Source organism: Macaca thibetana, chromosome 4 (assembly GCF_024542745.1).
Source record: "Macaca thibetana thibetana isolate TM-01 chromosome 4, ASM2454274v1, whole genome shotgun sequence".
NCBI lineage: Eukaryota > Metazoa > Chordata > Mammalia > Primates > Cercopithecidae > Macaca > Macaca thibetana.
The window spans coordinates 72,636,219-72,662,575 of NC_065581.1; the positions used below are offsets into that span (position 1 = coordinate 72,636,219).

Consider the following 26,357-nt stretch of genomic DNA (forward strand, 5'->3'; position numbering starts at 1 on the left):
ATGAATTAAATATTATGAATTTCATAAAAGTAAGTTGTTATTATTGCCTACCGCCTACCAAGGATATACAGTTGGTTCACAACCAAGCTATGACTAGAACCCAAGTTTTTTTTTTTTTTAATTACTAGGTATAAATGTAGTTTATTACTCAGTTTTTAAAAATATAGAAATACATATTACAAGGAATATTGACTGGAAGTTGCTGATATTCAGATGCCTTTTGCAAGTAGAAATAAGCAACTGTTTCGTTTGCATTACTGCTTTACACAGAAGCTAAAGATGCCTAATGGAGGCAGAAAAAGAGAGAGAGAGAGAGGTCTATTATTGAACTTCAGACTTATTCAAAGGTATTAGATAGATTGCAATGGTCAAACCAAGGCCGACTTATTGGGAGAAACAACAGAGACTCTGAGGAAGCTCACTCTTAGGGAAGAAAAATCTGGGATGGGAAGTCAAACCCAGCAACAGGACCCAAGTGTTGGAGAGGCTGTTGCTGACTTCACTACTCCCTCTTGTAACCACCACCTCCTCTCCCCTTGGTTTTATCTGCACTGGCCTCCTTGCTGTGCCTTAGACTCTCCAGGCATACTCTCCGCTCAGGCCTCTGCCCCTTTGCCTAGAATGCTCTTCCCCCGTGGTGTGCTCTCCCATCTCTTCAGGTCTTTATTTAAATGTTAGCTTTTTAGTGGAATCTTCCCTGATCTCCTATTTAAAACTACAATCCTCATCTCTGAAATATCCTAAGGCTTTTCTTGTCTTTCTTTTTCTCCATAGGATTATTATCTTTTAACATATCTGTTTGACTGACTGACTTTGTTTCTTGTCTGTCTCCTCCTGTAGAATGTAACTCCTTAAGGACAGAGATTTTTTGTTGCTGTTCAACAAGCTTTGTTTATGCTTTATCCCCAATGCCTAAAAATAGTATCTGGCAAATAGCAGATACTTCATAAATATTTGCTGGATGAATGAATGAATGAATATACATGGGTAGTTATCTGACTTCTGAATACAGGAAAGACTTTCTCTAAAATAACAAAGAAAAAACAGAGAGATTCTAACTGTAAAAAACAATCATAGCCAACTAAAAGACAAAAAAAAAAGAAAGGAAATATTTGTAACAACTCTGAAAGATATAGGGTAACTATACTTAATTATAAAGAGTTTACATGTATCAGTGAGAAGAACCCTAAAGCTCAAAAGAAAAATGCCTGAAAGGTATAAATAGACAGCTCTCTAAAGAGATATAAAATGTTCATTAAGAAACAGTTCAACTTAACTAACAGCTAAAGAATTATAAATTGAAACAATAATGAGATACCATTACTCACCTCTTAAATCAGGACAAATTTTAGAACTATAATGGTTATTACAAGTGAGAGTTTGATAAATAGGCATTCTCATAATTTTGTTGGGAAGACATATGGCTCTAAAAATAACTTGGCAACAGAAACACACAAGTCTTCAAAACCATTTATACCTTTTAATTGAGTAGTTTAAAAAGAAGGACAAAGATTGTTGCACAAATACGATGTTATGTTTAATAGTAAAAAAAGGGAAAAATAAATATTTAATAAGGAAATATTTGAGTAAAATGTACTATACCCATAGAATAAAATGTTATACAAAGATTAAAAATTATATCCCAAGGGTGGCTGAATGATGTGGGAAATGCTTATTATAAATATTTAAAGTTGCATATATACTGTGCTTGCAATTATGGAAAAAATACATGTGAAGAAAAATACCCACCAAAATAGCCACAATTATTCTTTTATGTTGGTAGAATTATGGATGATTATGAAAAACTTTTTTCATAAGTTTTGTTTTCCTAAATTATTGTTTTTCAAACTTGTTTTTGTCCTCTTAAGGAGACTTTTTAGGTGTTTTTACTTGTATTGCCCTGTTTTGAAACTTTAATACCATAGATATATCCTGTACATATATTTATGTTCTGTGATCCTTTTGAGGGCCATAAACCATTGTCACATCTAAAATTTATTCACCACCACCCTCAGAACCAAATTTCACCCTCTTGAGAACAGTAGTGATGACACTGAGAATGCATGTTCTAAATAATCTATATCAGACTGGTTTTACTTTGATAATTAGATACAAATTTTTTTGTGGGTTTTTTTTTTTTTTTGAGACAGAGTCTTGCTCAGGATAGAGTGCAGTAGCTTGATCCCAGCTCACTCGGGTTAAGACCTCCACCTCCCGGGTTTAAGCCATTCTCCTGCTTCAGCCTTCTGAGTAGCTGAGCTTATAGGCGTGCGCCACCACACCTGGCTAATTTTTGTATTTTTAGTAGAGACGAGGTTTCACCATGTTGGTCAGGCTGGTCTCGAATCCCTGACCTCGTTATCTGTTCACTTTGGCCTCCCAAAGTGCTGGGATTACAGGCGTGAGCCACTGTACCTGGCCTATAATTTCTTTAAAAGAAAGTGCTAGGTATTTCAGCTCAAAGGACTAAATTTCCAACAGTGGAATTTCTGGTCCTCTGGCACCTGAAATTTTGAAACAATGATCTTTCTATTATACCTAAAATTGCTTGTGTAGTAGACATTTGTTCTAGCTAATATAAGTCTGACTTCGGATATGTAGATTTAGATATGTAATATATTTTGCAGGAAAGGACAGAGTTCAATTTAAAAACAACCGATTCTTACGTTTTACTCTAGTGTGGACAAAATTCCTTTCAGGAGCATTATTTAATTTACTGCTTCTTAATTCCAATTCTATAGATGAAGAAATAAGGCTCAGAGAAAGTAAATAGCTTGACCAAGATCCCGTTAGTAAAAAACAGAGTTATCTAACTCCAAAATATTTGTTCTTTCCATTATATGTTGCTGTAGGTGTTAATAACAATTTTCAGTAAAAATATGATGTAAGCACAGAGCTAAGGAAAGTCCTGGAACAAAACTCACTGGGTAATGTTTCCTGTACTAACAATCATCCACAAGTGGTGCCGTCTTTAGCCATCTGGTCCAATTTCCCCACACTACATAACTTGATTGGCTTCTCATGGTCTTGCCAACATTTTTTGAGTATTGTCATCTTTTTTTAGTAACTTCCTTAAAGATGCTGCACTTCAATCTTCAGGCCAGGGCACGTGAGGCAGTGAACCCAATCCTGTAAACTTCTCTGACTCTCCAAGACCCCTTGCCAAGCCACTGCTGCTGGGAGACAGCCCTAGAGCATGACTTCTTGCAATGCACTTTGAAGTAGATAAAATATGCACTCACGGACATCTGTCTGTTATTTCCTGCACTCACAGCTTTGTTCTGCTTTATTGCCAGAGAATTCTATGGATGATGTCACTTTTTTCTGAAGAGAACAGGCCATCAGAGCTTTTCACTGACATAATTAATTATCTGTAGTTTGATTCTGGGCCAGAAAATTCTCAAGGCACAGCCCCCAAAAGAATTAACTCTACTGTGCTTGCTATTCTTAAACTGTTAAAGAGACAGGGTACCATATCTCTTTTTTTCTCAGACACTGATAATGGTATTTTTGTTCAGTGATATCAAGTAACAGAAAGTGAACTGGGGCACTATTCTATGATTTCACAAGGAAGACCTTCGGTTCAATGGGCAGCAAACTCTAAAGGTCGCTACAGATCAAGTATACAAAGCAAAGCTTTTAGGGCTTAGTCTTAAATGCTATAGGAATGCATCACAATTACTGAATAGACTTTGGGGGATCTTGTGAATCTGCAGGCAGAAAAATGAGATCTCAACCAAAGCTAACCATGTTAAATTAGCCACAAGGTGAAAGGCTTCAGTTTATCAGCCACAAAAACCTAAAACATCAAATATATTTAAACCTTACAGGAGATAAGAAATTACCAGAATGGTGACCATATATTTTGAGAGTCTTCGCCTATGTTTTTATATAGATCTAAAACGAATTAGTCAGTTCCCCAAAAGACTTGTTACTCTCCATTCTGCTGGGTTTCAAGATTATGTAAATGCACTGTTCTTTGTCTCTTTAAAACTGGAGCTCCGTGGGGAATGATGGACACTGTAGATGTCATAAGGCAGTGGAGGGGCTCTGTGGAATCAGGGAACTTCAGTCATTTCTGTCCCTGCTCTTCACTAGGTGACTAATAAGGTAAGATCTGGGAACTCTCTCAACTTTCTCAACTCTAGTGGAAATAGCAAAATCCTATTTAACCTAAAGGATTAATTGAGACCATAGGTTTGAATATGCATATAAATATTGTCCCCCTAAAAAGGAATTGTTATTTGTAGTATCTTCTACTACCTTAATTCTGCATAAATGAGTTTGAATTGTGCTCTCTCTGAATGAATTTACAGTGGTAAGTTCTCTCTTTAGATCTATCAAAATTTAAAGACAAAATTATGACATAAAAATGTTTGTTATAAAAAAGTCAACATTAGAGAAGTGGTTAATGAAAAAGTGAAACGTATATGCTACATCCTCCCACATTCCACTCACCAAGGCTAATTCTATTAATAATTTGAAGTGGATCCTTTCAGAATTGTTTTCTCTATAGATATACAAATGTAGTAGTAGCACACGCATTATCTCCCCCACCCAACAACATTATGAAGCACTTAGACAAGTAATGTGCAAAGTGCTTTTTAAACATTATCTCATTTAAACTTCACATAACCTTATCAGACACTGTTATTATCACCATTTTGTAAATGAGGGTTCTGAGGCAAGTGCAGAACAGTTCAGTAATTTGCTCAGTCATATTAACTAATAAGTGGTGTCAGAATGCGAAATCAGGCAACCTAACTTCAGAGCTGCAATCTTAATATGATACTTTATAAATTCGCCATATACATACATCCATATAGAACCTCTCAAATACGTACCACCTAAAAATATGTATTTTTTAATTCAACAATAGAATGGAAAGGTCAAGGAGAATTAAATTTCATTGCAGCTAATACTCATTTCACCATAACTGTTATGTCTTGCTTATTTCATTTTCAGTAAATTAATCGAGTCTCTTCTATTTTTATGTTCATTTCTCAATTGAGTCTTTTTCAGTGTTCTCAATTTTTTTTAACCTGAATCTATAACCTAAAATTTAGATCAAACTCTAATACAAAAAAAAATTCCAAGGAAAAGATCACATAATTGTGTTGGACTAGGATTTCACTTCGTTAACTTTGTTTGAAATATCACTTTCCACTGTGATTTACATCTGTAGTAATTAAATCAAACCTTTACCAGATATCTCTGATTTGTCCTGCTCCCCTCTTTAGATGGAAGTTGACAGACTTAGCTACTTCTTCTCTTTCCTTTAGCAGCTCCACATCATAAATGGAACAGTTAGTTATCTATCTCTCTCCCTCCCCCTCTTCTTACATCCTTCATTCCATCTGCTAATTTATTCCTTTAGCAGCTATGTGCAAAGTATGTGGCTAGTTGCTGTGGTGAATCTCATACGAGTAGGACATAATCCTATGTTGGTATGACTTTATAATCTAGTAGGAGCAAGATTGTGGAAGGCTACTCCTACAGCTAGTTGTTCATCAAGCCACCTTTTGGAAGGAAGGGTGAAAGGAAAGTTCTAGAGCATGAAATAGCATTGGGAAGTCTTTAGGAATGATTAATCTTAACTCTCGTTTTTTGACCTTCTAATTGGCTCTAAGCCTTAGCAGACCATCTGATTTATAGAACCAGAATAATTTAGAACAAAAAAATTTAATTTCCTTTTTTTTTTTTTTTTCTTTTTTTTTGAGACAGGGTCTTGTTCTGTTGCCCAGACTGGAGTTCAGTGGCACAATCACGGCTCACTGAAGCCTCAACCTCCAAGGCTCAATTGATCTCCCCACCTCAGCCTCCTGAGTAGCTGGGACTACAAGTGAGCACCACCATGCCCAGCTGTTTTTTTTTTTTTTTTGGAGAGACAAGGTTTCACCATATTGTCAGGTTGGTCTGGAACTCCTGGCCTCAAGCAATCTGCCCACCAAAAGTACTGCGATTACAAGAGTGGGCCACCACACTCAACCTAATTTCTTAATTTACAACTAAAAAGACAGAGGTTCAAAGAAGTCAATAATTTGCCTAAGGAATACAACTAATTGGTTCTTGATTGCACATTAGAATCCCAGTCTCCTGATTCTCAGACCAGAGATCTCTCCATTATGCTAAATCACTAGTAAATACATTGCAGTAATCTCACATAGGAATTAATTCATAGGCTAATTAATTTTTAAAACATGAAATGTGCAATTTTTGGCAAAATTAATATTTTAAGAAGCATTTGAATGCTATTGGGCACACTTGAAGGAATGCTGGCATACATATCAATAGCAGTTTTTGACTGTAAAATCAATGCCCTAAAAAATGGTAATTGACGTTTCACTGATATTTGACTGTGTATTCAAATACATCACTTGTCAATTAGCAACAGGAATGTGTTTACTGAACTTAAAATAGCTGATGCAATGTATTTTTCTCTTACTCTTTTATCATGTAATGCAATATTTTACCTTAATTTTCAGATAAGTACATATATATATAGCATTATTTATATCATGCCTTCTTTCCATATGCAGATCCTGAAGTTAACCACGAACTGGTTGGTATGTTTGATAATCTCCTTGAGGGAACATGTTGGAAAACTTTAATTTTGTTATAAGGTGATTACTTCCTTCCAACTTTCACTCAAAGTGGGGAGCATTCTGGTTAAGCATGTTACATATCATGGTCCCATTACTTGTAGCCCCTTAGGAATTTTTTTTTTTTTTACAGGATAGGCTAACCCTGAGCTTTATCTGGCAGCCTAACATTGATTGTGATGTTGGGAAATATTTGCCTTACTAGCTTGTATAATGTTTCCAATGTATCTACTTTTTCCAAATAAATGACCAAGAACCACTGGCCAAGATTTATGTTAATAGCTGGAAAGTTTCAGGGAAAGAACTTTCTGGATTACGATAGAATCAATAAAATGGTTCAAGTTCTCCCTAGCTTGTTTCAAACTCCTACTGCATATCTGTAGTTACCAAGCTGCCAAAAATTATTGTTTCAGACAATGATATGCATTGACCTCTACTGAGTTTTTGTGGTCAGGAACCTTCTCTGAGCTGTCATAATCGTGCTTCATCAACTCCAAGCAAGTGGTCAGATGAAAGCACGGTGAAGATGACTAAATAGAAGAGGCAGGTGGATGAGATCAGTTAACCAGCACCGCCAGATTTCTCAGCACTGAACTCATTTCATGTTCAACAGTGGCCAGTCTTGTTAAATAATATTATGGGAATATCCCTAGAGTCTTCTTTCACTCTCTTCATGACCTTCAAGGCCAGTAAGCATGTAGTCTGAAGCCTTTTTCTTACAGCCACTCTTCACATGCTTAATCCCGAGAGCTAGCTTATAGCAAGACACCATGGAGCTGCAGCAATACCAGCACATCAGTTCCAGCTGAGTCTTACTAGCTGTTTCGGAGATAGTGTCACATTCAGGGGGATGAGTTCTCAAGGCTTACATCTCAAGATGACTTAATCACAGCAAAACCATTTGAAGCATCTCTTCCTGAGGTGTCTGGCGTTGCTTTTCCTAGCCACGCCTCCTAAGGATTCACCAAAGCCACAAATGAAGAAAACAATTTATGTAACTCTGATTTTGCAGCTGCTAAAGTGGAGGGACTTAGTACTTTCAGAACCATCAGTAAAACAAAGAGAAAATTCATCCCTTTCACCCTCCAAACTCAAATCTGTATTTGTTCTACCATCATCTTTTCTTTTTTGTTATACTTTAAGTTCTGGGATACATGTGCAGAACATGCAGGTTTGTTACCTAGGTATAGATGTGCCTTGGTGGTTTCCTGCACCCATCAATCCATCATCTATATTAGGTATTTTGCCTAATGCTATCCCTCCCCTAGCCCCCCACCCACCAACAGGCCCCAGTGTGTGATGTTCCCCTCCCTGTGCCCATATATTCTCATTGTTCAACTCCCACTTATGAGTGAGAACATGTGGTGTTTGGTTTTCTGTCCTTGTGTTAGTTTGCTGAGAATGATGGTTTCCAGCTTCATCCATGTCCCTGCAAAGGACATGAACTCATTCTTTTATATGGCTGCATAGTATTCCATGGTGTATATGTGCCACATTTTCTTTATCCAGTCTAACATATGTGTGCATGTGTCTTTATAGTAGAATGATTTATAATCATTTGGGTATATACCCAGTAATGGGATTGCTGGGTCAAATGGTATTTCTAGTTCTAGATTCTTGAGGAATCACCACACTGTCTTCCACATTGGTTGAACTAATTTACACTCCCACCAACAGTGTAAGAGCGTTCCTATTTCTCCACATCCTCTCCAGCATCTTTTGTTTCCTGACTTTTTAATGATTGCCATTCTAACTGGTGTGAGATGGTATCTCATTGTGGTTTTGATTTACATTTCTGTAATGACCAGTGATGATGAGCTTTTTTTCATATGTTTGTTTGCCATATAAATGTTTTCTTTTGAAAAGTATCCGTTCATATCCTTTGCCCACTTTTTGATGGGGTTGTTTTTTTCTTACTACTTTGTTTAAGTTCTTTGTAGATTCTGGATATTAGCCCTTTGTCAGAAGGATAGATTGCAAAAATTTTCTCCCATTCTGTAGGTTGCCTGTTCATTCTGATGATAGTTTCTTTTGCTGTGCAGAAGGTCTTTAGTTTAATTAGATCCCATTTGTCAATTTTGGCTTTTGTTGCCATTGCTTTTGGTGTTTTAGTCATGAACTCTTTGCCCATGCCTGTGTCCTGAATGGTATTGTCTAGCTTTTCTTCTAGAGTTTTTATGGTTTTAGGTCTTACATTTAAATCTTTAATCCATCTTGAGTTAATATTTGTATAATGTGTAAGGAAGGGATCCAGTTTCAGTTTTCTGCACATGGCTAGCCCGTTTTCCCAACACCATTTATTAAATAGAGAATCCTTTCTCCGTTGCTTGTTTTTGTCAGGTTTGTCAAAGATCAGGTGGTTGTAGATGTGTGGTGCTATTCCTGAGGCATCTGTTCTGTTCCATTGTCTATATATCTTTTTTGGTACCAGTACCATGATGTTTTGGTTCCTGTAGGCTTGTAGTATAGTTTGAAGTCAGGTAGCGTGATGCCTCCTGCTTTGTTTTTTTTGCTTAGGATTGTCTTGGCTATACGGGGTCTTTTTTGGTTCCACGTGGAATTTAAAATACTTTTTTCTAATTCTGTGAAGAAAGTCAATGGTAGTTTGATGGCAATAGCATTGAATCTATAAATTACTTTGGGCAGTATGGCCATTTTCATGATGTTGATTCTTCCTATCCATGAGCATGGAATGTTTTTCCATTTGTATGTGTCCTCTCTTATTTCCTTGAGCAGCGGTTTGTAGTTCTCCTTGAAGAGGTCCTTCACATTTCTTGTAAGATGTATTCCTAGGTATTTTATTCTCTTTGTAACAATTGTGAATGGGATTTTGCTCATGATTTGGCTGTGTATTGTTAGTTTATAGGAATGCTTGTGATTTTTGCACATTGATTTTGTATCCCAAGACTTTGCTGAAGCTGCTTATCAGGTTAAGGAGTTTTGGGCTGAAATGATGGGGTTTTCTAAATATACAATCACGTCATCTGCACAGAGATAATTTGACTTCCTCTCTTCCTATGTGAATACCTTTTATTTCTTTCTCTTGCCTGATTGCCCTAGCTAGAACTTCCAATACTATGTTGAATAGGAGTGGTGAGAGAAGGCATCCCTGTCTTGTGCCGGTTTTCAAAGGGAATGCATCCAGCTTTTGCCCATTCAGTATGATATTGGCTGTGGGTTTGTCATAAACAGCTCTTATTATTTTGAGATATGTTCCATCAATACCTAGTTTATTGAGAGGTTTTAGCACAAAGTGCTGTTGAAAATTTATTGAAGGCCATTTCTGCATCTATTGAGATAATCATGTGGGGTTCATCATTGGTTCTGTTTATGTGATGGATTACGTTTATTGATTTGCATATGTTGAACCAGCCTTGCATCCCAGGGATGAAGATGACTTGATCATGGTCGATAAGCTTTTTGATGTGCTGCTGGATTCGGTTTGCCAGTATTTTATTGAGAATTTTCGCATCAATCTTCATCAGGGATGTTGGCCTGAAATGTTCTTTTTCTGTTATGTCTCTGCCAGGTTTTGTTATCAGAATGCTGGTGGCCTCATAAAATGAGTTAGGAAGCAGTCCCTCTTTTTCTATTGATTGGAATGGTTTCAGAAGGAATGGTACCAGCTCCTCTTTGTACCTCTGGTAGAATTCAGTTGTGAATCCATCTGGTCCTGGGCTTTTTTTTTGTTGGTAAGCTATTAATTACTGCCTACATTTCAGAACTTGCTATTGGTCTATTCAGGGATTTGAATTCTTCCTGGTTTAGTCTTAGGAGGGTGTATGTGTCCAGGAATTTATCCATTTCTTCTAGATTTTCTACTTTATTTCTGTAGAGGCTTTTATAGTATTCTCTGATGGTAGTTTGTATTTCCGTGGGATCAGCGGTGATCTCGCCTTTATCATTTTTTATTGTGTCTACTTGATTCTTCTCTCTTTTCTTATTAGTCTGGCTAGCGGTCTATCTATTTTGCCATCATTTTTTCTAATATCTTATATCTCCTATCCCCATCTCCTGAGACTCTTCCACTGTGCTCTCTGAAACTCACATTCAACACAAGTAAACTCTCCTCAGTTCACAAACTCTTCTGAGAATGTTCCCTTCACCTCCTTGCTCTAAGGTAGTTATTCTCAAATTTGGCTGCACTTTAGAATCATCCAAAACTTAAAACAAACAAACAAACAAAATATAGGTCTATGGCTCCTACCTCCAGAGGTGGTTATTTAATTAGTCTGGGATATGGTCTGTGCACCTGCGGTCAAGTTTGAGAACTACTTCTCTAAAGGAACACTGGCTCTCTCCGGAGGACATCACTTGTCCAACAACTTAGAAGCAGATAGTTTCTATCCCACTCTCCTTGTACCAATGGGCCTGGATGTGGGGTAGATTTTCCTCCTTGCTCATCATCACTGCTTCCAAATAATTCTCTTTCCCTGCTTCCTAAAATATACTAGCTTTTATTCTCATGTCATCAGATAATATTAATTATATCCTTTCTGTTGATAGCTGTACTAGTCCATTCTTGCATTTCTATTAATGTAAAGAAATACCTGAGACTGGGTAATTTATAAGAAAAGAGGTTTAATTGGCTCATGGTTCCATAGGCTGTACAGGAAGTATGGTGGCATCTGCTTCTGGGGAGGCCTCAGGAGGCTTCCAATCATGGCAGAAGGCAAAGAGGGAGCGGGCATGTCACATGACAAAAGCAGGAGCAAGAGAGCAAGGCAAAAGGTACCCCACACCTTTTTTTTTTTTTTTTTTTTTTTGAGACAGTGTTTCACTCTTTTTACCCAGGCTGGAGTGCAATGGTGTGATCTCATCTCACCGCAACCTCTGCCTCCCGGGTTCAAGCGATTCTCCTGCCTCAGCCTCCCGAGTAGCTGGGATTACAGGCATGTGCTACCACCTTGGCTAATTTTGTATTTTTAGTAGAGACGGGGTTTCTCCATGTTGGTCAGGCTGGTCTTGAACTCCCGACCTCAGGTGATCCACCTGCCTCGGCCTCCCAAAGTGCTGGGATTACAAGCGTGAGCCACCGCGCCTGGCCCCACAATTTAAATGACCAGATCTTACAAGAACTCACTATCATGAGGACAGTACCAAGGGGAGTGGTGCTAAACCATTCATAAGAAATCCATCTCCATTATTCCATCACCTTTCACCAGGCCCTATGTCCAACACTGGGGATTACATTTCAACCTAAGATTTGGGCAGGCACTCACATCCAAACTATATCAATAGTCATGGGCCATTCAATACCCCCAGGTCATTCATTTTCCTTCCTTCTTTGAAGATTTTTGTCTCTGGATTGCTGTTATTCTAATACTACTTTTCCCAGTTTTTGGTGATTTCCATATCCTCTTAGATGATATTTCTGGTGTTCTGACTTCCCAGTTCCCTGAACTTCTCTGCTCTCATAATTCTGTCCTTCATACTACCTCAGCCCTCACTTGTATGGTCATACCCTAGTTTTTGCCATTATTATAAAAAATTACAACTATCTGTAATTTCAACTCTCCAGCATCATCTTCTGTATTTCCAGCTTATTCCCTCTAGAGCTCAAAATCCAACAGTGGTTTGATGGCAGCACATTATAATTCATTGATTTTTGTCATCTTCTGATTGGCCTTCACCCTTCTCCTTCCATGCACTCATTTTCTTTCTCATTCAGCTTAAATTTCGATTGCATACACCCTTAATGTCATGCCCATTCTCTCACGTGATTGTACTCTCTTGGTCAAATTACAGCCTTGGTTAAATCTCTCTCCCCAGAGAAAAACTCATGCCAACTGATCTCATTTCAAATTCATGGTCACTAACTTTAACTGGGCTGTTAATTCTATCAAGAAATCACACTATATTCCTTTGGTCCACTCTCATACACTATTTCATAACTTCTCTAGCCTTATCAAATCACACATCTACCCTATTGCTCCCTGACTCACCAAGAAAATTGAAACAATTTGGGAAGAATTTCCACAATCTCCTATCACTTTCATACACCTACTGCATCTTTGCTGGTATATGTGACCTTCTCCCCTATTACTAGAGGTAAACTGATAGTGCTTCTAATTAACACAAACTTCTTACTTCATTCACTAAATCCCACCCTCTTTTGACTAGCTAGGACATTGCTCCAGCCTTTTGCCTTTTGTTAATGTTTCCTTCCATATTAGCTCATTCTCATTAGCATAGAAAATAGTTATTTCTTCCATCAGAACAAGATCCTCCCTTGACTCTACTTCCCCGGGAGATCCCACTTCATTTCTTTCCTTTCCTATACAATAAAACTCACTGAAAGAATTGCCTATACATACTGTCTCCAATATTCTCTCCTTCCAAGTGAGTGGGATTTCTTTGAGCCCACTCCAACCAGGCTTCTGCTTCTAGTACTCCACTGAAACTCTTTTATGAAGGCAAATCATGATCTGTCTATTGCTGAATTCAATGGTCAACTCTCACTCCTCATTTTTCTTGATACATCAGCAGCATCTGACACTTTGAATCTTTCTCTCTGCCTTGAAAAATTTTCCACTTTTACTCCAAGACACCCTACTTGCTGATTTTCCTCTTTCCTCTCAAACTGCTCATTCTCATTCTTTATTGCTGAGTCCTCCTCATCCTCCCAGTCTCTCAGTGCTGGAATTTCCCAGGGCTTAGTCCTTGGACCTCTTATCTTTTCTATCTAAATTTGCTTTCTTCATGATTTTACTGGATTTCAAGGGCTTTAAATAGAATCTATATACATGTGACTTCCAAATTGATCACTCCACCCTAGACCTCTTCCCTGAACTCTAGATTCATATTCAAATGCCAGAGTTTCAGATTCAAATCTGAAACTTCCTGTGCAAAACTATATTTCTGGTTTCCACTTGTCTAAGCATCTGAAACTTCCTGTGCAAAACTATATTTCTGGTTTCCACTTGTCTGCTCTCCACCTGTAGTCTTCTCCATCTCACTAAATGACAACCCATTTCCCATTTGCTCAGGCAAACAAACTTGGAGTCAAGCTTAGCAAATCTCTTTCTCACATATCCCACATTCAACTTGCCATCAAATACAATGAGCTCTCCTACACAATTTATACAAAATCTTAGCACTTTCGCCCCACCAGCACTGTTATTGCCTGATATGGTTTTGCTCTGTGTCCCCACCCAAATCTCATCTTGTAGCTCCCAAAATTCCCATGTGTTGTGGGAGGGACCCAGTGAGAGATGGTTGAATCATGGGGGCAAATCTTTCCCATGCTGTTCTCAGGATAGTGAATGGGTCTCACAAGATCTGATGGTTTTAAAAACACAAGATTCTCTCCACAAGCTCTCTCTTTGCCTGCTGCCATCCATGTAGGATGTGACTTGCTCCTCCTTGCCTTCTGCCATGATCGTGAGGCCTCTCCAACCACGTGGAACTGTAAGTCCCATTAAACCTCTTTCTTTTGTAAATTGCCCAGTCTCAGGTATGTCTTTATCAGCAGCATGAAAACAGACTAATGCACTGCCCTAATCCAAGTCACCATTATCTCTTGTCTGTATTACACAAAGCTACCTAGTTTGGTCCCTCTTTCTTTCTAGAGGTTCACATTGACTCAGAAACAGGGAAGTAAATAAAGAACTGCTGACGAAGGAAAGGATCCCTCCACTTTCTCTGTTTAACCCAATCACTGTCAACATAATAAAACTAAAACTGTTTTTAAGTACATAGAGATGGAATTTTTTAAAAAGACATAATGACATTTTTAAATGTTAATAAAGTTATTCACATATATTTATTAAGTACCTAATATATGAAGATTCAGGTCACCATAAATAATGAAACAATAGCCGAAAGAAAACAAATATAATTTTCCTAAAATTGGCTCTTACTTTTAAAATTCCTTTGAAGATCTTTTAAGTAAAAAGCCAAGTTTTTAAAAAGTAAAAAAGAATATTTGGGAAAATTCAGAAAAGCATAATGAGAAAGGACTGGCCTTTCCATACATAAAAACATATTATGCTACAACAATAATTAAAACTATGGTACTAGAGCATGGAATACTAGAGCATGGAATAGGTAGATAAATCTTTGGAGTAAACTAGAAAACCCAGAAGTAGATTTAAATATTATAGGATAAAAGTGACATTTCAAATCATAGGGTAAAATAGCTTGTTCAATTAATGGTTGTTTACTCATTATCTCTCAGTTATAAAACCATTTATATCTATTCTACTCTGTGATACTAAATCTGAGATTCTGCAAATTACATTTCCCAGGTTCCTGTACTAGCTGCTTTCTGTTGGGTTCTGCTAACTGGAGTGAGTAGAGGAATGTTAAAAGGTGGGATGGGGAGAAAGATTTCCTTTCTACTTTATCCTATTTCTGACAATGTTGCTCCAGTAGTAGCAGTTAGCTGCGGCTCTTGGTTCTTCAGGCCTCCCACAACTAGTCTCATCAAGCTCCCTCAGAGGTACTAGCAGAGGCTGGGCAGTAAGCCCTCCACAGAGGGATTCCTCCTCTGTAGTCCTATGCACTAGTCATCTTATGTCTTCTCTTTGTTTCCTCAGCCCTAGAGGTGATAGCTGCTTCTTGCAGTTACCATCTCTGGTTACTTCAGCATTCTCTTTTTACTCTCTTAGGCTTCTAACATCTGTATGACCAAATTCCTTTAACTCCTTTCTGTTTGAAATATCTAGTGCACTTTCTGTTTTCCTGACTAGACCCTGACTGCTATTAACAGCCACCCACAAAAAAGTAAAGTAGCTCACTTTAAGATGAATTTCAGATGGGTTAAATATTTAAATAAGAAAACTTGGGGGAAAAAAGTACTAGAAGAAAATTTGAAAGAAATTTTGCATAATCTAAGAGTGGGAAGGCCTCTCTAATTTTAATACACATTAGAAGCCATAAAACAAAAGATTGATGTCTGGGTAATAATAGTAATAACAAATTCTGCATAACAAAAAGTGCCAAAAGTAAAGTCAAAATAAAAATAATGAGATAGGAAAAAATATTCGATTGACAGCTTATATCAAAGAGAACTAATTTCTTTGTTATATAAAAAGTGATCATTAATCAATAAAAGACTAATAAGTCAATGGAAAAACAGGCAAAGATAAGAACAGACTAGTCACAGAAAAGGAAATACAAATATCTCTAACAACATTTGAAAAGATGTTCAGCCTCACTCATAAGATAAATGTAAATTAGAACTACTGGAAAATACCCATTTCACCTATCAGATTGGCAAAGGAATTACAGCACTAAATTGGTAAAACAGCTGATAATGTACTGTGTTGACAGGAATGTAAGAAACCAGGCCTATGAAGAGCAACTTTGCAAAGTCTATCACAAATGTATATACCATTTGACTCAGCAATTTCAATTCTGGGAATTTAATGAAGAGAAATACTCTTACATGTGTGGTAATACATATGCATAATGTATTAATGGAGCTTTGATTGTGATAGCAAAAAACTGGGTACAACTTAAATGTCCTGCAACAGGGAAACTGCACTATGTACCCAAATATCATACACTCTAAAGTCACTGAAATAAGTGTAAAATCTCTATGTGTACTAATAGGGAAAAATTTGCAAGCCATATTTGATAAGAGAAAAAGGCTGATTTCAGAACTATTTATTTTTTTATATATATATAAAAAATATGCTCTCATTTGTATAAAAAACAAAAATATAGTATATATACTTCCATATATTATACCCTTCTGGAATTTTTAAACCATATGTGTGAATTAACCAGTCAAAATTTAAACTAAAATAGTTTTAACGTACTTTTTTTTTCTTTTTTTTGAAACGGAGTCTTGCTCTGTCACCCAGGTGGGAGTGCAGCGGCATGATCTTGGCTCACGGCAACCTCCACCTCCTGGGTTCAAGCCATTCTCCTGCCTCAGCCTCCTGAGTAACTGGGATTACAGGCACCTGCCACATTGCCCGGCTAATTTTGCATTTTTAGTAGAGACAGGGTTTCACCACGTGGCCAGGCTGGTCTCAAACTCCTGACCTCAAGTGATCCACCCTCCTCGACCTCCCAAAGTGCTGGGATTACAGGTGTGAGCCACTGTGCCAAGCCAAAAATGTTTAAATATATAAACTTTTCCCTTAGAATTCTATTTTGATGTTTTGCCTAATTTTTGAATACAAGTTTACTACTGAATTAGAGCATGGTTCCATCCATACACTTGTCTTGTTTTATAATTACAACATGATTCCTGAGCATGTGATTACAATAAGATTCTACCTTGGAAAAGACATTGTAGTGACACTTCATCAAAAAATAAAAGTTTCTGAACACCTGGACAGAATGGAAGTTCTCTCCCGAGTCCTTGATGAAATATGCAAGCAAGTTATTTTACGACAAATAATGGAATAAGCTTTTAAGTACTAGCTTAACAGTAGGTGTTTGTATGGAGAATTCCTTTCTCCACCTAATGACCTTGACTTGGATGTGGAAACAACATAAAAAAATAAAGTAGGACAAAAATCAATGAAGAAAATAAATGCACTATACACATCAGCCAACCTGGAACACATACAATCTTAGTGCCTTTTCTTTAAAATCATTTGCATAACACATAATGAAAAAGAATACTCTCCAATAAGAAGAGGCTCCCAACATTATTTAAGACAGGAAACATTCAGGGGACTGCAGACAGGTCAGCATGACAGGACCATAAATTGAGGAGATGTAGTGAAAGAAAATGCTGAAGTGGTGAGCAGTGGTGAGCAGGGGTCAGTCCATGAAAGCCCAAGCAGAAGACAGACTTGTTCAATTTTATATTTTAAAAAGCTAACTCTTGCTGTGATCTGGGGAATTAGCCAAAGGGCGACAAGACTGCAGGAAGGGCATACCAGTTAAGAGTCAGTTGCAATAAACCATGTGAGTGGTGGTGAGGATGCCTGAAGTAAAGCAGTGGCAGTGGAGATCATGTCTCTCCAGCTATGTGAGGTCAGGGACTCTGTGGCTTACTCTTCTACATTCTCTCCATTGCCTGGCATTCCATAATTGCCTGTCAATTATACCCTTGTTAGTTGAATCCACTATCACATGGTGGTAGATAATAAATAAGAGTGGCCAGGCTGTTGATCTCCTCTCTGCTGTAGGTAGGCAACAGTATGATATCTGTAAAGGTAATTGCAATGAGCCAATGACACTCAAGAGGGAATGGGATCTTAACAACCACCTGTGTCCTGTCTCACAGGCTACAAAGGGAAGCCTACGTCTCTTAAACAATTACTTCTGGAGAGAGAAAGTGCAGTGTTCAAAGTTTCCCATGCTCAACTCTTCAGTGACCCTATAAGTGTCTCCCAGTCAGGATTTGTAAGATTCTTTTCAAAGGTCTTTGCTCAGGTATTTTGTAGTCAGCATACCGGGCACTTCAGGCTGACACGTTATGCCAAACCATCTATAAATAAGTCATGTTAGATATTGCAAAGATTACAAATAGGGCTCACACTCTGTATGCAACATTGATCTTATCAGCGCTCACATGCTTATCCTTTCTAAACTCAAAGCCAGGAATTTACATTCCATTAAAGAAAAAAAAGGCATGCATATTTTGATTACTTCAGAACACAACTCATCTTACACATTGTTTTCAGGTTTAAAAAGTTTGCTAAATGAATATATATGTGTGTGTGTATATATATATACACATATAGATTTTTTAACATAACATACACACACAAGACATATATACATATATAAAATTCCAAGTTGGCAGGAATTATAACATCCCATCTCAGGGCAGAGCCATTTAAAGTTCAAAAACAGTAATGTTAAGATCCCTTTCCTTCCACTCTTCAAGGATCACTCACTTTCATTGGTGCAAATATGTGTTTTGAGTCTGTGAGACGGTTTCCTTCATCTGCTGAGGAACCTGCAAAATCTTGGTTTATAGCTGACTTTCCTCATAAATGAGCTGATCCTCATAGAACCATGGACTTGCAAATGTACTTTCATTATATCTATTTTTTGAAGGGCAAAGGGATGGCCCAGAGGCTGCTAAAATTTGTGCACATTGTTTCATGTTTATTTTCAGGCTGTTGATGAGGAAATGTTTAACATCAGAGTAAGTATTCTAGAGATTAATGGCTGCTGTTTGGAAAGGTCCATAGAGGTCCTTTCCTGCCAATACAAATATATACATTGTTGAAGCACAAGACTACATCCACAGATAGGATTACATGTTAACTGAAAAGATTCACGTTACAGTGTTCTTATTTCATCAAAGTGATGTCCTCTTTTGATTATGCACTCTCACAGTGAAAGAATTCCAACAATTTTCGTCAATACCCTGCTTTCTCTCTTAAATACAGAGTTTGGAAAAAATATTTCTCTGTTGACAGCCATGTGATATGAGTCACTTTGATCCTTTCATTGTTTTGAAGCCGGTCTGTGACAGGTTGACGTAGTACTTATGAGGTCGTTTTCAATCCCAGTTGGGCCAGTGAGTTTTGCAAAGAAACATATTCCACTACCTTGTCTGCATTTGTAACCTCACCTGCAAACCTAAAGATACTGCAGGTCACATGAGCTTCAGAATAAACCCTCCATCACCACTACACTAGGAGAGGTCTCCTGAGGATCAGTGAGGCCAAAAGGAGGGAAGATCAAGAGGAAGGAAGAACCTAAGAAGGGGCCGTTCTGTATCTATAAGTATTAGCCCAGTGACTTTCAAGAGTGTCCCTGAAACTGTTCAGAAGAGAGAAGAGAATAAAAAAGAGGCTAAAGGTTGCACTAGGCACTTTAAACAATGTCAAGGTGCTAAAAGTTGTAAGTGATGTGGTACAGTGACATGTCACTAATTTCGGTCAATAAAAATTTAAATTCACTATGGTCTAGACATGCTGGTCTACATTTTACTCTTAAAAACATTTAATAACTATCTTTTAAAAAGTTTTACATGAATAGTGTAAGCCAGCAAAATGCACCTATCTTAAAGTGAAATTTATACCTTTTTTTTAACCACTCAGACTGCATCCTCCCCTTCTTTTCTCTCCCAAAGGAAGAGAAGATGGGCCATCAATGAAAAATGGCGGTTGCAATGAAGCAACGGATTTCACAGCTAAGGCAAGAGCACTGCACTTCCTCTTCATGCTTTCTGGTACACTCCATGCTCAGAGAAACTTCTCTAGTAACAAACTATGAAAATGGCTCCTCAAAGCATAGAATTTTACTTTATTTTTCAATGTTTTTCAATCACCAGTTTGACAATGGCATTGGCCTATGTTAGCATTGAGTTTATTACAATTGATTTCTATTGTTCAGGTTGTTAAATTCCTACTGAGAAGCATGAAAAAGAGTAAGATGCACTTGAGGAGATAAAGCAGACCTTTGAAGGGAAACCAAACATCAATTCAAGTTATGACTTACAGACCAAAAAAGATATTCCAAGTTTTTGTGAATTTTAAAATATGCTGTTTTGTGTGGAAAAAATAAATCCTGTTGGCAAACAATTGGTGTTTCCTCTTCTTATCTGTGAAATAGGATTCTCTTTTCCAGTGAGTTTGCTCCTCAACTTGGACTGCTAAGACAATAGCAGCACATTATTTTACTGCCATACAATAGGACATTAATATACATTTGTTGGTTTATTGTGATTTAAAATCATTAGCTTTCAGTCTTTAGCACAAAGCGGAATTATTTAAAAACAAAATGTGAAAACAATGTGATGCCACAGATTTTGGAGATTCATGCTGAAACAAAAGGGCACTGGGTTTGGGGTCAGAAGAGCATGGTACACTTTATAAGGAGGTGCTCTTAATGGAGTTTACTTAAACCCTCTGGGCTTCTGTTCGGACCTCTTCTAAACTTTTAGGGTTATTGTGATTATTAAATAAAATAATGAAAATCCTAGCATATATTAGGCAGTGCAAGAAAGTCACATGGGCAACATAGACATTATTTTTCTTTTGTCATTTCATGCTATTTGTTTTCCTCTTTGTATTATGAAAAAGTTTTAAACATACATCAAAGTAACCTGAAGAGTATAATGCACCATCTATCTCTTCATATGTTTTTTTTGAAACAGAGGAGTTGGAGCCTTTTAAAGGCAATTCCAGGCACACTATCATTTCACCCAGCAATCGGGACATTAAGATGACAGTGTCCTCAGAGCTGGAACCCATCTGGTTCCTGGCTGAGAAACATCTCTGCCATTAATACTGGCCTAACACATCTGTGGAAAAAACAGGTAAAGTGATGCAGGTGTTAGGCACTGTGACAGGTAGAAAACAAATCCAGAGTATTCATCGTGACCTGTTTCCTGTTTCCTTGGAACAGCCTCACTCTTGGTCGCTATGCTGAAGGTTCCGCCAAAGCCAACTCTTTGCATTTAACATGTAATATTTTAGAAAAAAATTGAACTGGAAATATACCCTTTATTTAAAAACACACACGCACACAGTTTATATTTACTGATTGCAACTACAAAGTAATTTTCAAAAAGCACCTATCAAAGTGCTTTATAGACACCATCTATCCTCAAGAAGTTGTTAATTTAAAATAGTTCTTTAAAAGACAAACATGGACAAGTACAAGTCTTGTTAAAAATAGTCAATGTAGAAAAAGAGGAGATGAATTTACCTCTGTGAGGCTACAGGTATCTAAATAGAACGGAGGGAGGAAAGAAGAGCATGTATATAGTCAGGAGAAGGTTAGAAAAAGGGGACCCAAATATTTCATGTCCATATTCCCTAGAGGGTGGAGACCTTTCTGAAAATAATTCCATGCCTAAAGAACCACAGGAGCTTTGATCAATCTAGCTCCCTTAATTTACAAAGTTTCCAGGACCCCAACAGTCTAGTGCTAAAGGCCATGGGAGATTCAGGGATGGGGGAGGGAAGGGTAGGAGATATGTTAGTATGGGAAGGCAGTAGGATCAAGTGAGCAGAAGTAGCTTTGACAAAAAGAGACACTTTACTTTTAGTGAAGGGGGAAGTAAAGAAAGGTGAGGCAATGAACAGAGTATTTTTGCTGTGGAAGGAAGTTGAGACGATCTTAATCTTATAGGTAAAATACTTCTACATCAAAGCATCTGTGGAAGACAAAGAGAGCAAGGGTAGGACTGGAAATTATGAAAGAAGTTTGTATTTAACATATATAAAGTGTTTAAGTGTCCTCTTTCAAAAAAAAAAAAAAAAATCAGAACAAAACAAAAAGCCTTTCCCCATCCCTACTATTCCCTTAGATATAGCCCTACCATCTGTCCACAAACTTGTCAAAAGTGAAGTTTGCCTAAGCACTTCTGGACACCAGTAGTCTGGCATCAACCCTCACTGTTCCTTGGAAAACATACCTTCTAATTGCTGGCTCAATAAACAGCCTGTTGTCAGTTTTCATTCTCCAGCTTTGTGGCAGCATTGAGAACTATGTCTTCCTGAAATTCTCTCCCTCTCTTGCATCCATGACACATCTTCATTCAGATGGCCTTCCTTTCTCTTTAACCATGTCTTTTTTTTTTCCCCCTTTGGCCAGTTCTTTTCTCTCTTACCACCCTTAACCATAGATAATTTCTAAGGGAATCTCCTTGGTGTTAATTTTTCCTTTTACTCTCTCATCCCTTTGCTTCAACCATGGTCTCTTCAGATTAGTACCTTGTTTGTTTTTCTATATCCATGCTGATCAATACAGCAGCCATTAGCCACATGTGGTGACTTAAATTTAATTAACATTAAATAAAATTTACAATTTAGTTCCTCAGCCTTATTAGCTACATTTCAAGAGTCTGCAAACCACATGTGGCTAATGGCTACCCTATAGGACAAGGCATATATAGAACATTTCTTTCTTCAAATAAAGTTCTATTGTACAGCACAGTTCTAGACCTTATCCCTCCCGAGCTTCAAATTTGGCAGTGTTCTACATGACATCTCTCCTGGAAGTCCTTCTGGAATCACAAATTCATCATGCCCAAGTCCTACTCTGCTTAACATACATTTCTCATACCAGTTATGTGTACAAACTAATTTTACTTGAAAATGCTCCATGTAAAAAGAGAACATCCCCAAATAATTGGGAAATATTTGTACAGGTAAGTTGTAATATTTATATATAATTTAGTTTACTAAATAAAGACCATTTTCACTGAGGAAAATGCAGGCTGCAGCCATTTAGGGGGAAATCTCCATCTTTCACATATTACCCTTATGTGGTATCTTCCCATGACCAGATTCCTATAAAATAATAAAAGGATTTATGAGAGATTTTCTTTATTAATATATCTTTTTTTATGTTTCTCAATAAAACTAAAGTTCTCCCCTACAACACCAATGAGGACATTATTCTCACTGCAGGAAAGCCAACTTTCTGATTCTATTAGGAGCTCTAAAAGTATTCTGCCTGAAACAATGAAACTCAGACAACAAAGCTCTTTGCCAAAATACGAACAATACTACTGGACACATGAGATTCTGAAGCATCGTATTCAACAAATAATCAGATCTGGTCCTGATTTTAATCAGAAAGCAACCTGTCTCTCTGTTGCCTCCTAAACTTAGCAAAGACATGCCATTCTCAGCACGCCTACCATTTTGATGGTGTGAGGTTTCACTGGGCAGCCTCACTCAGGGTGACCTCAGCCTGAGATTCTAAAGATGGAGCATATTAAGTGCAGGTGAGTCATCAATTTAAAAAGGCATAGAGAGTAACTAAAAGCCTCATTCTTCAGAAGCACAGGGACTCTACTGGAGGCCTTCCCATGTGACAAATGGAACTCATTTAGTAAAAGAAAAGCCATTTTTAAAGAAAAAAGTGATAAATGGTACCCCTGAAGGATAAGCCTATTGTTCTTGGTTGCACAAGTAATTCCATCTGAATTGATTATCACCATTCCCAATGGAGTTATGACATCTCTTGTTAAAGGTGACAGAAAAATAGAATCATGGTATTGTAGTAGGAATATCATTGTAAATATTTATGACCATTACTGTTAATTCAATAATAACATTATGTATTATGATACTTATACTTTTCCTATATAATTCAGAGTGTTTTGTAGATGTTAAAAATATTAATCTTATGACTGTCTCATAGGGTATATAAATATTAGAACATTTCAAGATTAATCACCAGTTTCTAATAGACTAACAATGATATGCCTAACCCTTTTCTAGATATAATGAGGTAGGTGAAAGATGCAGAAGACACAGCTTCTCCCAGGAAGCTTTTTTGGGCAACAAGGTGTAAGTACATAAAATACTTAGGAAATGTGGGGGTATGAAGTGCTATGGTTCACTTCATGAAGGATCAATGTAGGAGGAAGATAAGCATCAGGGAGCAAGTCATTAGGAAATGCTTCACTGAGGAGGTAAACCTTCAGTGGCCCCTAAAGAAATACTGAATAGGGCCAAGTGTAATTGTTCATGCCCATAATCCTAGCACTTTGGGAGGCTGAGATGGGAGGATTATTTGAACTTAGGAGTTCAAGACCAGTCTGGGCAACATAGTGAGACCCCATCTCTACAAAAATTCAAAAAAATTAGCCAAGTGTGGTGGTGCATGCCTACAGTCCCAACTATATAGAGGCAAGAGGATCCTTTGAGTCCAGGAGATTGAGGCTGCAGTGAGCTGTGATCATGTCACTGTGCTCCAGCCTGGGCAACAAAGCAAGACCCTGTCTCACATACACAAAAACAAACAAACAAACAAAAAAATACAAAAAAAAAAAGAAAAGAAAGAAAAAGAAAAAGAAATATTGACTGGTACAAGAGAAAACTATGGGATAGGGCAAAAATAAACACATATCCTGAATTTCCTTGAGAGCCTCAATTTATGTCTTGCAAGTATTTTAAGATTGTATGTGTGAGTATGGGGAAAAAATGTAGAGACTGCCTGATTAGATAGGAATGGTCATGTTAAGTAGCTCTAAAGATGAGGTTTCATAGCTAAGAGGGAGATTTTTCAGACCAGTCTAAGCAATTTAGACTTCTATCTGATAAGGTGTAGGGACCTCTTGTAAATTCCTAAGCAACAGAATAAAATGATCAGAGAAACACTTCAGAAAAAGTAGGCTGGCAGCAGTTATCCAGTTATCTACTGACCTTCTGGTCCCCAATGCTCATATTTGTTAGATGACACAGACTTGCACTCCACTCCAAATCCTGCCATAATCCTAGGAGGTTTCAATATTTAATGGAAGATTTAGCCAATGTCCTAACTTCACTATTTCTTGACCTCATTCATTCCAATTGCTTTCACTTCCATTCCCGGGACCACACCCAAGACCCTGCATTAGTTAAAAATGTGCCACAAAGCATGCACCTATAGTCCTAGGCACTTGAGAGGCTGAGGTGGGGGGTCACTTGACCCCAGGAGTTGGAGGCTGCAGTGAGCTGATTGTACCACTGCCACTGCCCATGGCCTGAGCAACATAGCAAGATTGTCCCAAAAAACAAAACAAAACAAAACAACGCTGCCATACCAGAAACCCTAAATGCAAATAGCCCAAATTCCAGTTTTTCCAGCCCTCTCTTGCCTGTCCTGCCATTGGCCTGCTCACTTCTCCCAAGACCTCTTCCTGCTGGGCACCATCTCACCAACACATTCTACTTTCTTATAAACTGTCCTTTCACTGCACCAACTTGGACAACTGCAACCCTAGATCCAGTGCTATAAAATATGTCTCCCCCTTTACACGCAGGCTTCTAAACAGACTGCTGCCACTGTTAATGCATGGTCTCTCCCTGCTGAATACTAAACTTCACCCATTAGTGCTTGTATTTGTACATAATCACCTTCTTTAGCATTCCCCTCTGTAACGATTCAGCATGTACATAATCATGCTCAGGACCGCCACTCACTTTCAGCAGACCATAACTTTGTTTTTTGATGAAAAAGCTGAGGCTTTAGGAGGATCTACCTCAACTGCCCACCCCTCAGTTGCAAATGTTAGCCCCACTCATCTTTCCTCCTTCCATCACAGAGGAAGGGTCTCCTTCCTTTTCAAGACCAAAACCAAGTTCAACCCAAAATCATACTTTTGATTCACCTCCTCCTATATCCTCCAAGATGCTGTCATCTAAAATTCTTTCTCTTTTCTACATCCTTGACTCTGCTTTTTTCTTGTCCTGCAATCTCTTAACCTGTAAACACAGCAAAGTGTCTTTCATCACTAAAAACCCTCAGTTGACTTGAGTTTCCCTCTAGCTACTGTCTTCTTTCTGTGCCTTGTTCATTCAAACTTCTCCAAATAACATCTATATTGGCTAAGCTTAGTAACGACAACAACCCCAGAAGGTAGGAAATATCCCCGTTAGAACACATGGGGAGTAAACTGAGGGCCAGAGTCAACACTAATAAAGTCAACTACCAAAGCTTTTCAATTCCATCATATTTCCCCATAGGACTTGGCATTCAAGTCACACTGTTTTGGCCTTTTCTTTTTAATAATCCCATGCTTCACTTAAAGCTTCAAAGTAGAGAAAAGCAACATGTAATTTCAAATCAGGAAGCCAACAAATGTAGGCCTAAAGGCCTATTCTGTGCCACACAATTAATTTACACTAAGCTAAAGAAGGGGGAAGCTTCTCTGGCTATGTAAAACAACAACAAACAAACAAACAAAAACCCAGAAAACCTATTACCAAAAGAGAAAAAGAAAAAAGAAGAAAAAAAAAAGTAAGAAAGTTTTTCTAAATTATTTACTTAACTTCCCTTCACCTTGTTATAAATAAAGTTTTGATGCCGCAAAAGAAATAGTACTTGAATATAAAATTTTCTTTTTAATTCTCAGCAAGGCAAGTTACTTCTATAGAAGGGTGC

The 26,357-nt window shown here is 37.7% G+C and overlaps 3 protein-coding genes, 1 long non-coding RNA gene and 1 other non-coding gene across 14 annotated transcripts in view; 1 reads left to right on the forward strand and 4 right to left on the reverse strand.

Moving 5' to 3' along the window:
- The window catches only part of COL12A1 (collagen type XII alpha 1 chain), a 1,021,934-nt gene that overhangs the window by 305,339 nt on the left and 690,238 nt on the right, over window positions 1-26,357 (reverse strand). The gene's annotated exons all lie outside the window — the stretch shown is intronic.
- LOC126952142 (cytochrome c oxidase subunit 7A2, mitochondrial) overlaps window positions 1-26,357 on the reverse strand; it is a 1,153,643-nt gene that overhangs the window by 144,785 nt on the left and 982,501 nt on the right. The window contains exon 1 of one of the 5 annotated variants that reach the window (XM_050786536.1): window positions 5,330-5,348. The exons of the other annotated variants lie outside the window; for them this stretch is intronic. The gene's annotated coding sequence lies outside the window, so the exon portion shown is untranslated. Of the gene's footprint in view, window positions 1-5,329; window positions 5,349-26,357 lie in introns of those variants that run through there. 5 annotated transcript variants of the gene reach the window in all.
- FILIP1 (filamin A interacting protein 1) overlaps window positions 1-26,357 on the reverse strand; it is a 200,570-nt gene that overhangs the window by 89,316 nt on the left and 84,897 nt on the right. The window lies entirely within an intron of this gene.
- Window positions 4,045-20,046, forward strand: LOC126952149 (uncharacterized). 3 transcript variants are annotated; one of them, XR_007724802.1, is made up of 3 exons: window positions 4,045-4,110; window positions 5,721-5,910; window positions 19,603-20,046. It is a non-coding gene; the product is annotated as an uncharacterized LOC126952149 (long non-coding RNA). The 3 variants fall into 3 exon arrangements; XR_007724801.1 differs by lacking the exon at window positions 5,721-5,910 and adding an exon at window positions 6,540-6,623 and having other exon boundaries at window positions 4,047-4,110; XR_007724803.1 differs by having other exon boundaries at window positions 4,067-4,110; window positions 5,725-5,910.
- LOC126954136 (small nucleolar RNA U3) lies at window positions 19,562-19,770 on the reverse strand. The gene has a single exon (XR_007725565.1). It is a non-coding gene; the product is annotated as a small nucleolar RNA U3 (small nucleolar RNA).